The 14,610-nt window shown below is 32.9% G+C and overlaps 1 long non-coding RNA gene across 1 annotated transcript; it reads left to right on the top strand.

Moving 5' to 3' along the window:
- The first annotated feature begins 1,195 nt into the window (after positions 1 to 1,195).
- Positions 1,196 to 14,541, top strand: LOC145287927 (uncharacterized). The gene is made up of 3 exons (XR_013869228.1): positions 1,196 to 1,334; positions 5,748 to 5,875; positions 13,372 to 14,541. It is a non-coding gene; the product is annotated as an uncharacterized LOC145287927 (long non-coding RNA).
- The last annotated feature ends 69 nt before the right edge of the window (positions 14,542 to 14,610 follow it).

The following is a 14,610-nucleotide window of genomic DNA, read 5'->3' as shown; positions in this document are numbered from 1 at the left end:
AATCTGTTGCCAAGGCTGCTGGAAAAATGGTGGGGCCTTCTATCGATCCAGTAGATATCTCACTGCTGATGCAATTCTCTATCTATATAAGAGTCAGATATGTCCAAGGATGGAGTACTGTTGCCACATTTGGGCAGGAGCTGCTAGAAAGGACTTGTCCTGCCTTGATAGAGTTCAAAATAGACTTTGTAGCCTCGTAGGATATGACCTTTTCTCTTCCTTGCAATCTCTATCTCACAGAAGAGATGTTGCGAATTTGTCTCTGCTTTATTATTATTTTCATGGCAAGTGCTCGACTGAGCTCCAATCTATTGTCCCCCCCCTCACCAAACTTTCACAAGAAACACTCGTCTAACTGAAAACACTATCAATAATCCCCCCCCCCCACTTTTTTATTTGTGCCTAAACCTAAACGTAGATTCCATGAAAAAAAGGTTCTTTCTTAGAACTGCAGTACTGCAACTGCACGCCTGTGGAATTGTCTTCCGTTTTTTCTGCTTTCTAGCTGACTACAATTTCGAATTGAGTTGTCTCCTCATTTATAAAATGTATAAAAGATATTCGTTTTCAACACACCGGAAAACAAACAGGTAGGTAGAAGAGTAACTTATCGAACCGAATAAAAGCATTAAAATACGTAACTTCTCCGTAGGTAAAAGAGTAACATCTCACCTTTGTCACGTTTTTGTTGGCTTCTCTTAACAGAACTCCCCAAAACGGTGAATTGTTATTTTAATTATTTTGAATGCACCTAACATGTTTTTGTTTTTTTTATTACGGTGAAAAGTAAAGATACAGAAGAAAATAATTAAAACTACATATTGCAGTAATGTAAAAAAAAAAAAAAAAAAAAAAAAAAAAAAAAGGTTCGTTTCGTTTCGTGTCCGTAGGATATAAATTCATGTTTTAGTTCTTACATCAAGTTCTGCTTCTTGATACAACTTTGAGACTAACTATGTTTTTTTTTTGGACTAACATTATTTCTCTCGGAATTGTATTTGATTATAAGTATTTTTTCTATATCACCGCTGTGAACGGTGTTAGATGGCGAAAAACATGTCCAAAGAACTCCACCACATTACAAAAAAAAAAAATTAAAAAAAAAAAATAAATAAATAAATAAATAATAATCCAAGCTTTGAGCTAACGTCATGGAAACGATTCTGTTCGCTCTCAGGAGAATACCATCCCAGACGTTATCTCCTTCTGCAGATGTATTCGTTTATTGCCGGTCGTTTGGGACGCTGCTCGCTACTTACGCTACTATCGTGGAATTGCCGACTCGGCCGATATAACTACAAGTTAGTTGAATGTAACTTTGCCACGAGAAACAGGTAAATATACCGTATTTACTGTATATTAATACATTCGTTTCTGATTAAAACATGTGAAAATCTTGAAAAATTTGGCGGGAAGAAAAAAAAATGAAGTTATTGGTGATTTTGTGAGCATAGCAAAATGCACATGAGGACTACACAATAAATAAATGTTAGCTAGTTAGTTACTCTTATACTTATCTAAGTAAGTTTTTTGGCGGACCTGACCGTGGCTCACTTTTTTTTTTTTTTTCGGTGCAGGAAAATCGCAATTAAAAAAAAAAAAAAAAACTGGTTTGTTTTACTGTACACAAAATACTGTTAGAAACTCGCTCAATATATGTTACCGTGGCATAGGCTGACATATATTCGGCGGTTTTTTAACAGTATTTTGACTGGTTTTTATTTATAACTCATTTTCCCAAACTTACCGTCTCAGAGAGAGTCGGGCGCCATTTTAAATTTTCTAATACATCGGTAAACACTGTATGTTTTTAGAGTTGAATAAACATGTTACATTAAATATAAAACACTAAAAACATCGGGTTTGTATTACTGTACACATAGATTCGAAAAAGTTGTCAAAAAACAAATATATAACAAGTAAATGTTATCAAAGGCAAGATAAGTTACTTTTCTACCTAACTGGATATATTTTTCGTGTTTTTATTCAATGTAACATGTTTATTCAGCTCGAAAAACATGCAGTGTTTACCGATGTATTGGAAAATTCAAAATGGCGCCCGACTGTCTCTTTAATACGATAAGTTTGGGAAAAGATGTTATAAATAATAAACTAGACAAAATACTATTAAAAAACAACTGGATATATGTCAACTTATGTCACGGTAACATATATTGAGCGAATTTCTAACAGTATTTTGTCTAGTTTATTATTTATAATACCTTTCCCCAAACTTACCCTCTCCAAGAGAGAGTCGACCGCCATTTTGAATTTTCCAATACATCGGTAAACACTGCATGTTTTTCGAGCTGAATAAACATGTTACACTGAATAAAAACACAAAAAATATATCCAGTTAGGTAGAAAAGTAACTTATCTTGCCTTTGATAACATTTATTTGTTCTATATTTGTTTTGTGACCACTTTTTCGAATCTGTATACAGTAAAACAAACACTCAGCTTTACTTTAAGGTTCGTCTCACGTTCAGGTACTTGTACAGTTTAGTCAAGCCATTAAAAAAATGAAAATATCGAAAAAACGTTTAAATTGTATGTATCCGTTATGGAACGAAGTTCTCCGAAAAAAAAAAATTCACTTAATTTCATCAAGTAGTTTTTTTTTTTTTTTTTTAATTCAAGATGTCTGCCTTCAACGCGCTCTCATAAAAACGTGTTTTTTCCACTGTAAAAAAAACTTGATGAAATTACGTGAAATTTTTTTCGGAGAACTTCGTTCCATAACAGATACATGCAATTTAAACTTTTTTCGATATTTTCATTTTTTTAATGGCTTGACTTAACTGTGCAAGTGCCCACGTTCGTATAAATTTTTTTTTTTTTTTTTTTTTTTTTAAGGGTTTTGTAGTTTTCGGTGTGCTTTAAAAGAATTGTATTATTTTACTTTAAGGCCCATGTAATTTCTTTGTATCATGGAAACCATTTTGATATTGTTTTAGATTAGGTCCACCCACCGCCACAATTTTCTTTTAAATGACACTTTTTATAGGTTTTCGACTATGCTGAATACGGAAATCGCATTGACATTTTGCAGAAATAAGTAGTTATCGAGATATAAAAAGTTGTATTATGCATTGTATTCTTCGGCGGCCATCTTTTTTACACGCGTGCAGAGCGCAACGTCAGTCATAGATGAGTAGATTTGTTTATGGCGTGCGCGCACGCGCGTAAAAAACATGACTGCCAAAGAATACAATGCATAATACAACATTTTATATCTCTATAACTACCGCCTACATTTTTGGGTGTTTCTTAATAGTTTTAAATGCTTTTTATTTAATCTTGAATATTTGCCATCGTGCACAGAAATCACTTTTTCCATAGCTACCAACGTAATAGATGCACTGAGACTAAAGCTGCCTTCAGGACTGCCAGCAACCACTGCAAAAGAGTAATAAAAAATGCAAGAGAGCTATATGCTCAGTCCGTTAAATCCAAAGTAGCTGAGCAGCGGCTTGGTTCCCACAAGTTTTGGCAAATAGTTAATAGGATCTTGAACAGAAGCTTGCGTTCTATCCAAGGCATCATCAATTGACCTGAGTTCATCTCGTCAGCATCAGATAAGGCCAAACTATTTGCCAAAAACTTTGCAGCTAATCCTACCCTATGCAACGAAGGCCATCAGCTCTCCGTATTTCTTCCTATAACGGATAACACTCTCTGCAACGTACAAATATCTGTGCGTGAGGTCGCCAAGCTAATCAAGAACCTTGATTCCAGTAAAGCAATTGGCCCCGACGGCATTCCAATCATTGTGCTGAAAAAGCTTCAACCAGAACTTGCTCCCATACTTACAAAACTGTTTAAGCGTTGCCTTAAGGAGAAGTGCTTCCCAACACCCTGGAAAACCTCATCAGTATGCTCTGTATTTAAGAATTCAGGTGATAAGTAATCTTCCTCTCAGTACAGACCAATAAGTCTCCTGTGTGTCCTGGGTAAGCTGCTGGAATCCATATTAAATAGAGAAGTAGTCAACCACCTCAGCAGAAATAACCTTCTTAGTGACATGCAATATGGTTTCCGTCCTGCCAGATCTACAGCAGATGTGTTGTTATATCATATAGGATTAGCGAATCTCTTGACAAAGGCTTCCTCCCTAGGGCAATTGCTCTTAACATATCAAAGGCCTTTGATAAGGTATCGCATAAGGGCCTACTTTACAAGATTTCCAGCTATGGTATAACTGGAAATGTTTTCTCGATCATTAAATCATTTCTCTTCGATAGGCTCATAAGAGTAGTACTTGATGGGCAGAAATCAGAGGCCCTCAATATTAATGCTAAAGTCCCTCAGAGGTCTATCCTGAGTCCAACTCTCTTCCTGATCTACATCAATGATCTCCCAAAACACATACTTAAATCATTCGTTGACATCTATGCTGATGACAAAACCATCTATGGCAACACATCAAAGGCCGCAAATGATTCTCTCTCCTCTGATCTTGAACGAATGGTACAGTGGAGGAAGAGGTGGCTGGTTACTTTTAATGCATCTAAAACCAAGTTCCTATCTTTACATCATCAATGCTCTGATCCCCATCTGGCATCAATTGAAATGGGTGGCTCTCGTCTAGGGGAAGCTCCATGTTTTGATAAGCTTCTGGGCTTGACCTTTACTCCTGACCTAAAATGGAACACGTACATCAAGTCAGTTGCCAATATCGCTGGAAAAATGGTAGGATCCTTCTACCACTGCAGAAGATATCTCACCCCTGATGCAATCCTCTATTTGTATAAAAGCCAAGTATGTCCAAGGATGGAGTACTGCTGCCACATCTGGGCAGGAGCTGCTAAAAACAGCCTATCCTGCCTTGACAGTACAAAATAGACTTTGTGGTCTAGTGGGTGATGCCCTTTTCTCTTCCCTGCAACCTCTCTCCCACAGGAGAGATGTTGCAAGCCTGTCTTTGTTTTATCGTTACTACGATGGCAGGTGCTCGTCTGAGCTCCAATCTCTGCCCCCTCCTCGCCAATCTTTCACGATAAACACCCGTCTAGCTGAAACCACTGTCAAAAATTTCCCCCTCCTCCTTATCTGTGCCAAAATCAAAACGTAGATTCCATAAATAAAGCTTCTTTCTTAGAAGTGCATGCCTGTGGAACTCTGTTCCGGTTGCCTGTTTCTCACCTGATTACAATCTGGGTGTCTTCAAGTCCAATATAAACAAATTCCTGGTGAACCGCCACCTTAAGACACTTTATCAAATCTCCAATACTAATATACTGTACACACAATAACCCTTATCCCAGAGGGGCTTCTGGGCCTTGATAAGTGGTGCCTACCTTGTAAAAAAAAAAAAAAAAAAAAAAAAAAAAAAAACATTTTTACGAGCTTTTGAATTTCGTAAACAAGATGGCTGCCGTCATACAAACACTTGGATCGGCCTTTTTTTTGCGGCGGCATTCACCATGTGAAGAGTTAAGACAGTCCCTTATGACCTTCATAAAATGTCATTACAAAGAGTTGTGGTTCCGTCTGCAAGAGCTTTTTTTTTTTTAGGCACCTTTCAGGAGAAATCAGTATTTTTTATCTGACCGAAATATAATATAAATAAATAAAAAAATTAAACTAGATATTAATTGCTTCCAGAAAGAACTATGAAAAACGGAAATAAAGTGAAAGATAACATATCCATAAATTGTTTAATTGGAAATGTTTCAATTTAATTAATGAAAACGGGGAAATTTTTTCATGAAACGTATACATATACTTTTTTTGTACTCATGCAGAGAGTGATCCAGACGTAAGTCAGCGCATGCCCGGCTTTCCTCGGAACCTGACGTCGACAGCCAGACTAAGCCACGGCCACTGAGAGTAAGAAGGCCTGTTAACTGAAAAATGTCTGCAGGCGATGTAGGTAAGATTTGTCAGACTGTCAGTACTATATGAGGGCCATTTGAAAAAGAGCAATAAAGCATTTTTAAAAAGAAAAAGGAACACAGTTCGATTAATACTGAAACTTTATCCAATATAAATATTATCTATGTAAAAATAAGTAATTTTAAAGCAAGATACAATTTAATACTGATAAAACTGAATTATGAATTTGGGGAACAAACAATTAAAGAAACATTAAACACGAATATTTTTTGGCCTTCGGAACAAGATTAGTGTAGTATGTTTTGATGCTACACTTTATCCTTTCTGTCCTCGGTTGGTGGAGGAGAAATCCTTCATGACTGAGATTATTTTTGTTCCTATCCAGAGTGCCCCTTATTGGGAAGCTGAATTTTGCCCACAAGATTATATGTCGAAATATTTAAATAACTATTACCTTAAATAGAGAAATTATAAAGTTTTGGTTTTCTGTTCCTGTTCTATGTCCATTTTTTTTTTTTTTTTTTTTTTTTTCCCCTCCTCCCCATATTTTTCATCAAAATGTGTAGCGCATTAGTTGTCTCGCAGGCCATCAGTGATTGCTCACTAGTAGTAACCTGTGGTATTCCCTGGAGAACAAGTGACAAAAAGTCTCCCCAGATTTCCAGTGTTTTCCACCTCTTGACCACTTGTGCAGATGATTGCATGTTATTGCAACAGCCGTTGTCACTGATTTCTCGTTGGCATCTGCCATTGGTGTTTCCTTGGGTTTAGGTGACAAAATGTCTCCCCAAGGTACCAGATTTGAACTGCACACTTCCAGTGGAGATTTGGTTAGTACTCTCCCACCTCTGTCTTTCCATCCTCCCTGACCCCTTCACAACTAGGTGGAGTGGCACCAGTCGATGTCATCTACACCAGTTTTTTATTATTATGATAATAAGGGTGCTTGTGCAGTGTACGCATATGTATTTTAGATATTATTTCAAAGTTAAAGTTTTGGGTTTGGAAATACTCGGTGAAAAGTTTTATTTATTATTAAGAATGGACTGAAAAATATATAAAAATTGTTTGTTTTGCAGTACAAAAAAAAATAAATAAGTAAATAAAATGAAATATTTTACTTTCTCCGATAGAAACTAAAGGTTCAAAAACTAGTTCACTTACTATATTTTGTTAGATTAAAATTCTCCCAATGTGCAATTATAATAATTATTATCCAAATGAAGAATTGTTCTTTCTCTTTAGAACATACTTGGACAATCGGTAGTCATATTTTTTTGCCTGTTAGCGTGACCATGTGATTGAATACCGGAAGCTGTCTATACTTACAAGTTAATCAGGAAGTGACGTTACGCTGTCATGTGCATCAGCCTTCTTTACTCTCGCTGGCCACGAGTAAGCAGAGCATCGCCAAGGAAATTAAGCCGTCTGATGTAACATAAAGCTAAACCAATTACAATGTAGCGCGATGGTTTTCAATGCGATGTGCGTTCGCAAATTCAAAGCAGTACACGACAATTTGGAAGAGGAAGAAAACAAATTAGTAAAAAAAAAGAAAAAAAGCACACCATTTCGTACTTTTATGTCAAAAAAAAAAAAAACATGAATTTTACAGCCTTAAACACCGGCTGGAGTCCTTGATTTTTGTAAAGAAAAAAAATTACTGGCACGGACGAAAACTTGTGCATCATGTGGACACTGATGCAGTCTTATAAGCGGAAAGGTAAGTGATGGCTATGCCTGGAGGTGTCAGGCTACCAAATGCCGAACTTTTACATCATCTGGACTGGTACCTTTTTTGCAAAGTCTAGGCTGACAGTTGCCATCATAATTAAAATAATCTACTTGTGGGCGTTCGAGTGAGCAACACAGAAAGACTTCCAACGTGAATGCGGAATATGATCTATACACACCATTAATAAAACAACGGCCTGAAGAAACATCTGTTTTATAGGTACGGGCAAAATGAATGCCGACGCTCGAAATGTATAAACATTTTGACTCCTCCCTTTACTTAAAAATTCACCAAAAATCAGGAAATTAACCAATTTTGATGAAAATTTCAGTATTTATTAAATAATGATCGCGGAATATAATGAACTAATTATTTTTATTTAAATCTTAGTGGAAATGTATTATTTTGTTTAAACAAAAAATACCTTTACTAAAGTTATGGTTTTCAGTAGTAAATAAAAAAAAAACGCAAGAATTTATTTTTGCTTTGTTTATATAAATAAAGCATCGTAATTTGTAACAATGAAAATAAAGTAAAATTTTTACAGGAACATTATGGAAAAAGCCCCTAAAGTCTGTATTAATGAATTCGATATAACTGAGAAAAATGAATTTCTCTAACTACTCATATTACTATTGAATTAAGCATTGTTTAATATTTTCACAAAAAAAATTATAATAGCAAAAATATTTGTACTTTTTTTTTTTTTTTTTTTTTTTTTTTTTTTTTAATTACAGATTTTGCATGATTTTTATATGCAAGATTTTAATAATTTCCTTGCTCGCAAGAATGTGAAACTTTCGGCGTAACAATTTTTATATAATATTGGCCAATAATTAAAAAAATAATTAATTTAAAAACAGGAACATAGAAAATTAATTAAATTAAAAAATGGTAAAATTTATACATACCCGTCTGGGGGGGGGGGGAAACTCAGCGCCCCTCCTTTCTTTTAATTACATTACGTCATTCTCAGACAGCTTTTCGACTGTCTCAGATTTTGGGCCTCCGTATATTCCGTATTTCCAAAAGTATGGTTTGTTGTGGTTTTGTGAATGACAAAAAAACTCAGTTTTGGGTCTAATTCAGATATTTTTTGTGCAAACAAGGTGTTTGTTTTTTTTTTTTTTTTTTTTTTTTTTAATTCAGTATCTTAGGATTTTACTTTACTAATTATCTTTGAAATAGACCCATAAAACTAATATTTATCTCTAAAAGGATTTTTAGAATCAATTTAACTTCAAAATTTAGCTGAATGGATTAGCTCGCCATGAAAACATTTTTCATAACTTTTTTTTTTTTTTTTTTTTTTTTTTTTTTTTATGTGTACAAATATTTGTTTCTTTGGGAAATTAAGTTTAGTCCTTAATCTTTCAAATACAATCAAAAAGTATTTGGAAACCTACAAAAAAATTATGATAAATCGGCTTTCAAAACTAGGTCCCCCTACCCTTATTTGTTTATTTTTGCCCATACCTACTGTTTTAATATGGAAAAAAAAAAAAAAAAAAAAAAAAAAAAACTATCCCACCCAGTTTTGTTTCAAATTTTCTAGTTTTCAGGTTTTTCCTTGAAAAAAAAAAAAAGATTCTTTGAAAGTATTTATTTGACTTACCTTTGACCCTTTTCTCAAACAAAAAATTTTAATATTATTTATTTAAAAAAAAATATATATGAAATAAGAAAATAGTTGCACACTATTTGAAGACACTTATTTTGAATAGAAATTTGAATATTTTGAAAACTTTAGGTTTCGGGGAAAAAATCATTTTTATGTCCTTTTGGTGTTGTAAGTCTAATATTTTGTTAAAATAGCTTCATCAGGGTAGTTATTGGACTTACAAAACCAACAAAAGGACATAAAAATGATTTTATCATTTTCCTGACACCTAAAGTTTTCAATATATATATATATATATATATATATATAGCATAAACAAAAAATATAACATTTTTCTTTTACAGTTAATAAAACTTAAAATTTAAGGTAGGTTTTCTTTTATGCTTTCATCAGCAATGCTTGGCTTACTCCAGCTGTTGACGTCATGTTCCGGAGAAAGCCGGGCGGACTCTGAATTATGTCTGGATCACTCTCTGCATGAGTACCCATTTTTTCTTTTAACTAAAAACAGAAAATGAAAAGGACATTCATAATTGTTTAACTATATGTGTTTTTTTTTTTTTTAACTAGAAATAAATTTCGGTAACAGGAAAAAAAATACATATTTTGACACTTCTGCAGTATTCGGGCAAGCGCCATTTGAAAACCAAAACATTTATTGTATCAAAATATAATTGTAAAGACATTTATTGGAAAGTCTGCAGAAGAAAATATTTTTTTAATAAAACAATTTTGTAATTAAAGCAACATTGGACTGATTATCAGATTCATTGTCAGCGACCTTGAATACCCATAGAAAAACCAAATTAGAGTGGTCGGTGTACTGTTAAATTGTAAGGTAATGCCGTTAGTAGCATTTATTGGTGTAACTAAAAAAGAACAGTCCCAGTGAGAGTAAAAGCCGATGTAAGGTGAAAATTTCGTATTGGCCTAAATGTTCCACTATTAAATCACGACTACACTAGGGTGCATGTTTTAGTTAAAAATAAGGAGTTTGTTTTACTATACACATAGATTCAAAAAAGTTGTCAAAAAAACAAATATATAACAAATAAATGTTATCAAAGGCTTTTCTACCTAATTGGATAAGTTTTAGTGTTTTTAATGAAAAGGGTTTTATCAAATTTTCATTTTTAAAACTTATTTCACAAAAATAAGTTATACTTGATTATTTTTATTTTTTTGCATATTTAGAAGAAAATGAAATATTGATTTCTGTATATTAGGCATTAATAGGGGTATGGGTGTCTGCTAACTAAGCCGGAGGTTGGTCTTAATACACACAGTAACAGATTGGTTCTAATTTTGCAGAGATGTGTGTGTCGGCTATTTCAAAATACATTCCTGCAAAATTGGAAACTCTGGACACATCGTTGAAGCAGACTAGTCTGTTTACCTGGCGAAAATACAACAAAGGTTGCCTTATAAAACAGGAGTGGGTTTTTAGTGGCTATGACCAGACTACAGAACTCGAGTTTATAGTACCAGTAAAAGACCAACTTTCAGAAACACTTCTTGGCCTTATCGAAGAATGGAAAAGTTTAGGAAGCATCATATACAGTGATAGTTATCATGGTTATACGCGTCTTTAAAAAAAAGTCAGTCAAAACCATGTCCAGGTCTATCACAAAATTTTGATCCATAGACGAGTACTTGCACCAATTCTACTGAATCCATGTGGTCAAATGCTAACTATAAAAAAAAATTCTTGCATAGAGATAATTTTGTAGACGTAATATGGTCGTAATGCTTTTGTGAATTCAAGATTATATAATTTTGGGAACAGGTTTCTGTTTTATATCCTTTCAAATTAAAATTAGAAAATTTTAAAGGTGTTTTTGCTTATTTTATTTTGTTTCATGCCAGTAAAATAAGTTTGGTTCATATTGTATAAAAGATGTTTACAAACAAGCTTCTGAAAAAGTGTGCAAAAAAAAAAAAAAGAAGAATTTGTTTTATGTTAAAAAGTGCTATAATGGAATATTCTCCACCCAAAAATTAAAAAAAAATAAGGGCTAAATTAAGTTTGAAAAAACTGTTTTAGAAATTGTCGCATTTGTGCAGTTTAACATTCTTCTGTCTTTTCTGACAGAACTCTCTTAAAATGTAGACACAGAAGTTGTTTGGAAATGTTAAACTGCACGTGCCAAAATTTAAATATTCCCCCGACCTCCAAAAATGAAAAGAATTAAAATATAATGTTAGTACTTTTACGGTTTAATCAAGACATTAAAAAATGAAAATATTGAGAAAAAAAAAATTTGTATGTATCTTATGGAATGAATTTCTCAGGGAAGGGGGGGATTCACTTAATGTAATCAAGTAGTTTTAACAGACCCCCCCCCCAACAATTTATGATACCGAGCAAAAGGTAGTCATGTTTCGATTTTTAAGACAAAAAGCTAGTATTTAAGATGGAGAGGTTGTTGGCATTTTAAATTATCTCCCCGTGCGTGTTCTAAAAATTCAAATGTGGCTACCTTCAACGTGCTGTCATAAAGTTTTTCCGCTGAAAAAAAAAAAACAAAAAAAAAAACTAGATCAAATTAAGTGAAAATTTTTTTTTTTTTTTTTTTTTTTTTTTTTTATAGATATTCGGTCCAAAACAGATACATACAATATAACTTTTTTTGATATTTTCATTTTTTAATGTTATTAAACTGTACAAGTACCATAATGTTTATAAACATTCATAAGTCTTTCCATTGCTTTTGCACTTATTGTACCATGCTATTTTTAATAGTATTTTCAAGTTTTACTTTTTTTTTAGTGAAAATACAAAATAGTTACACCCTCCTCTCTCCATGCTAAGAATACTTTTCTAAATAACATTATTTTAGCACAGTCAATAAGTGTATAAGTATTGTCTTTCCTTATGCTGACAGAACTCTTAAAATGTAAACACAGAATTTGTTTGGAATGTTAAACTGCACAAGTGCCGAAATTGAATATTTCCCCTCTAAAAAAATGCACAAGTTCCTGAAATGTGCGCAAAACAAAACAAGATTTAAGGATCATGGAAACTGCAAATTTAAAAACGAGGTTTCATTCCCAACAAGATGTCATCACCGCCATCTTGTTTCAGATCCACTCATAAAAACTGAATATTTGAGATCAATATAGAGCATTTAAGACTATGTAATAAAAGTACACAAAAAAAGCCAGGTAGGTATAAAAGTAGTTTATTGGCTACAGTAACATCTATTTATTGTATATTTGATTTTTAAAAATTTTTTTATTTTTTTTGCATTTGTTGGCTTCTCTGCTAAATCCTCTTTCCTTTTTTTGGGAAGAGGTAGTGGCAGGTCAATATTTTGGGCATTTTTACATTCCCAAGTAAATTGTTTACATTTTAGAGTTCTGCACAAGGAATAAGTTAGCAATGTTTAAAATGCCTAGGTGCCAAAATTTCTCTAATTTTTTTTTTAAATTTTTTTTTAACCCAACCCTAAAATGTTTTGATTTTCAAAGTTAGTTTAGTTTTGTTTGTATATGTTGACTCATCGGAATTGATTTTTTTATTTTTATTTTTTTTTCCGTTCCTAGTCATCACGACTGCCAATTCCTAGCATTCCTGACACTTTTAAACTTTACGATTGCCAATTCCTGAAAGTTTGAAAATGGCTCAAGCTCAAATTATAATGCCATCCATTAATAGATACTAATGTCAATTGGAGCAAACTTTCGTAATGATATAAAGACGATTTTAAAGGTTTGCCTGGAAGGTTGGAATAATAGCCCGAATGTAAAACTGATGTTAAAGCAAACATGATAGGTGTATGAACACCTATCTAAAAAATCAAAAGAAAAATGATGTTAGTGGTATAACTAAAAGATTTCCATTTCTAATTATTTCAAATTACTACAAAAAAGAAATAGAATTTCTGTTTCTTTCCTAAGTAAATTAAACTATAAATATTTCAAAATTTATTTTCTAGATTTACACCTTCTCCCACTCTAACCCGAACATCCTCCTTCCCTAACTCTAATCTGTTTAGTGCATTATTTAGCCCGCCTCTCAAAATTGAAAATTATAATAAAATGGGTACTATTAAGTGTAAGAGGATGCAAGTTTCCTCATTCGATCAACATCATGTATTTTTGCTAATTAAGTAATAAATTTCTATTGAACAAGTGTAATATTTTTGTTCTTACCTGCATTCTTTTATCTTTCTAGAATTGGATGCAGAACGCCCTTTTCATGGATAGATGGTTGTGAATCTAATAACAAGAAAACTGAAAAACGATTTCTGTTTTGATTTCCAATGTAAAGACTCAAGATTTGTCAAAAGGCAAACGATTTCTTTTGTACGTGGATTGATTTCTCTCCTATTTGAAGTGCTTCCTCCCTTATTTGTGATGCAAAGATTGAATTATCATAAATCTTACAATTATCTTTTAAAAATCCTGCAGATCCATTGCAGAATCCTACCAACACTAGAAGAACTAATTTGATGTTTGTCATGATTAAGAAACTCCATTGCAAGAAGGCAACAATTTCAAAAGTCTCGGTTAGTAGAAAATATAATTTCTCATATGAAAAATATGGACCAGCATTCATTTGTGGGGACTAAAACTGTTTCTTCAAACCTGAAAAAGGATCTCTTCAAAACTACGGGGCAACTATCCATGTTTGTGGTGTTCAAAAATATTCCATTACAAAGCAATCCGTGATGCTCACGAGTCATTGCCATTCAAATTCTTTTTCGATGGCGCCTTCCAAAGGCAAAACCTGAGAATTAATTTAAAATATTCGTCAAAAGAAAAATCTATTTTGATTTCAAATGGAAAAAAAAGCAATCCCAAAATTGTTTTACAACGCAAAGATAAACTGCCTTTGCCAAATTTTAGTTCTTTTTTTTTTTTTCTACGTCTTTCCAAGATGATTTCCTTGTTAATCACAATCCGAAATATTAACAAAACACAAATGTACCAGTTCAGACTTGTTCTTTATGCGACTACAAACTGACCATAAACTTATGTTTGACCGACACCTTTTGAAGCATATCAGCCGTTTTGGATGTAACCAGTGCCAAATGCCATTTTTGGAAAAAGAATTTACTTAAACATCTTCAATTAAAACATTCTAAGATGGACATGATGCCATCAAACCATCCAGTTTGGCATCACTGTCCTTATTGTCCATACACAATCTCTTAAATCTGTTGTAAACAGACAGATCTCCAAACACAATTTGACCAGTTACACTTGTGAAATCTGTGAAATGCCTTTTACTAATGAAGGTAAGTTTTTGTTTTAAATTTTGTTTTAAATTTTGTTTTTCCACTTTTTTTGGTAGAACTGAAAAGTGACCATTTTAAATAAAAAAAAAAAAAACAACAACAAATATAATGGATAACATTTCAACTGAGGTTTTTATTTTTTTTTACGTTTAAAATTTTCAATGTTGTTAGTC

The sequence above is a fragment of the Euprymna scolopes genome, chromosome 11 (assembly GCF_053919585.1).
Source record: "Euprymna scolopes isolate OS-2025 chromosome 11, ASM5391958v1, whole genome shotgun sequence".
Taxonomy (NCBI): Eukaryota; Metazoa; Mollusca; class Cephalopoda; order Sepiida; family Sepiolidae; genus Euprymna; species Euprymna scolopes.
The sequence above is the reverse complement of the archived record's forward strand: the minus strand, read 5'-3'. Positions and strand labels throughout refer to the sequence as shown.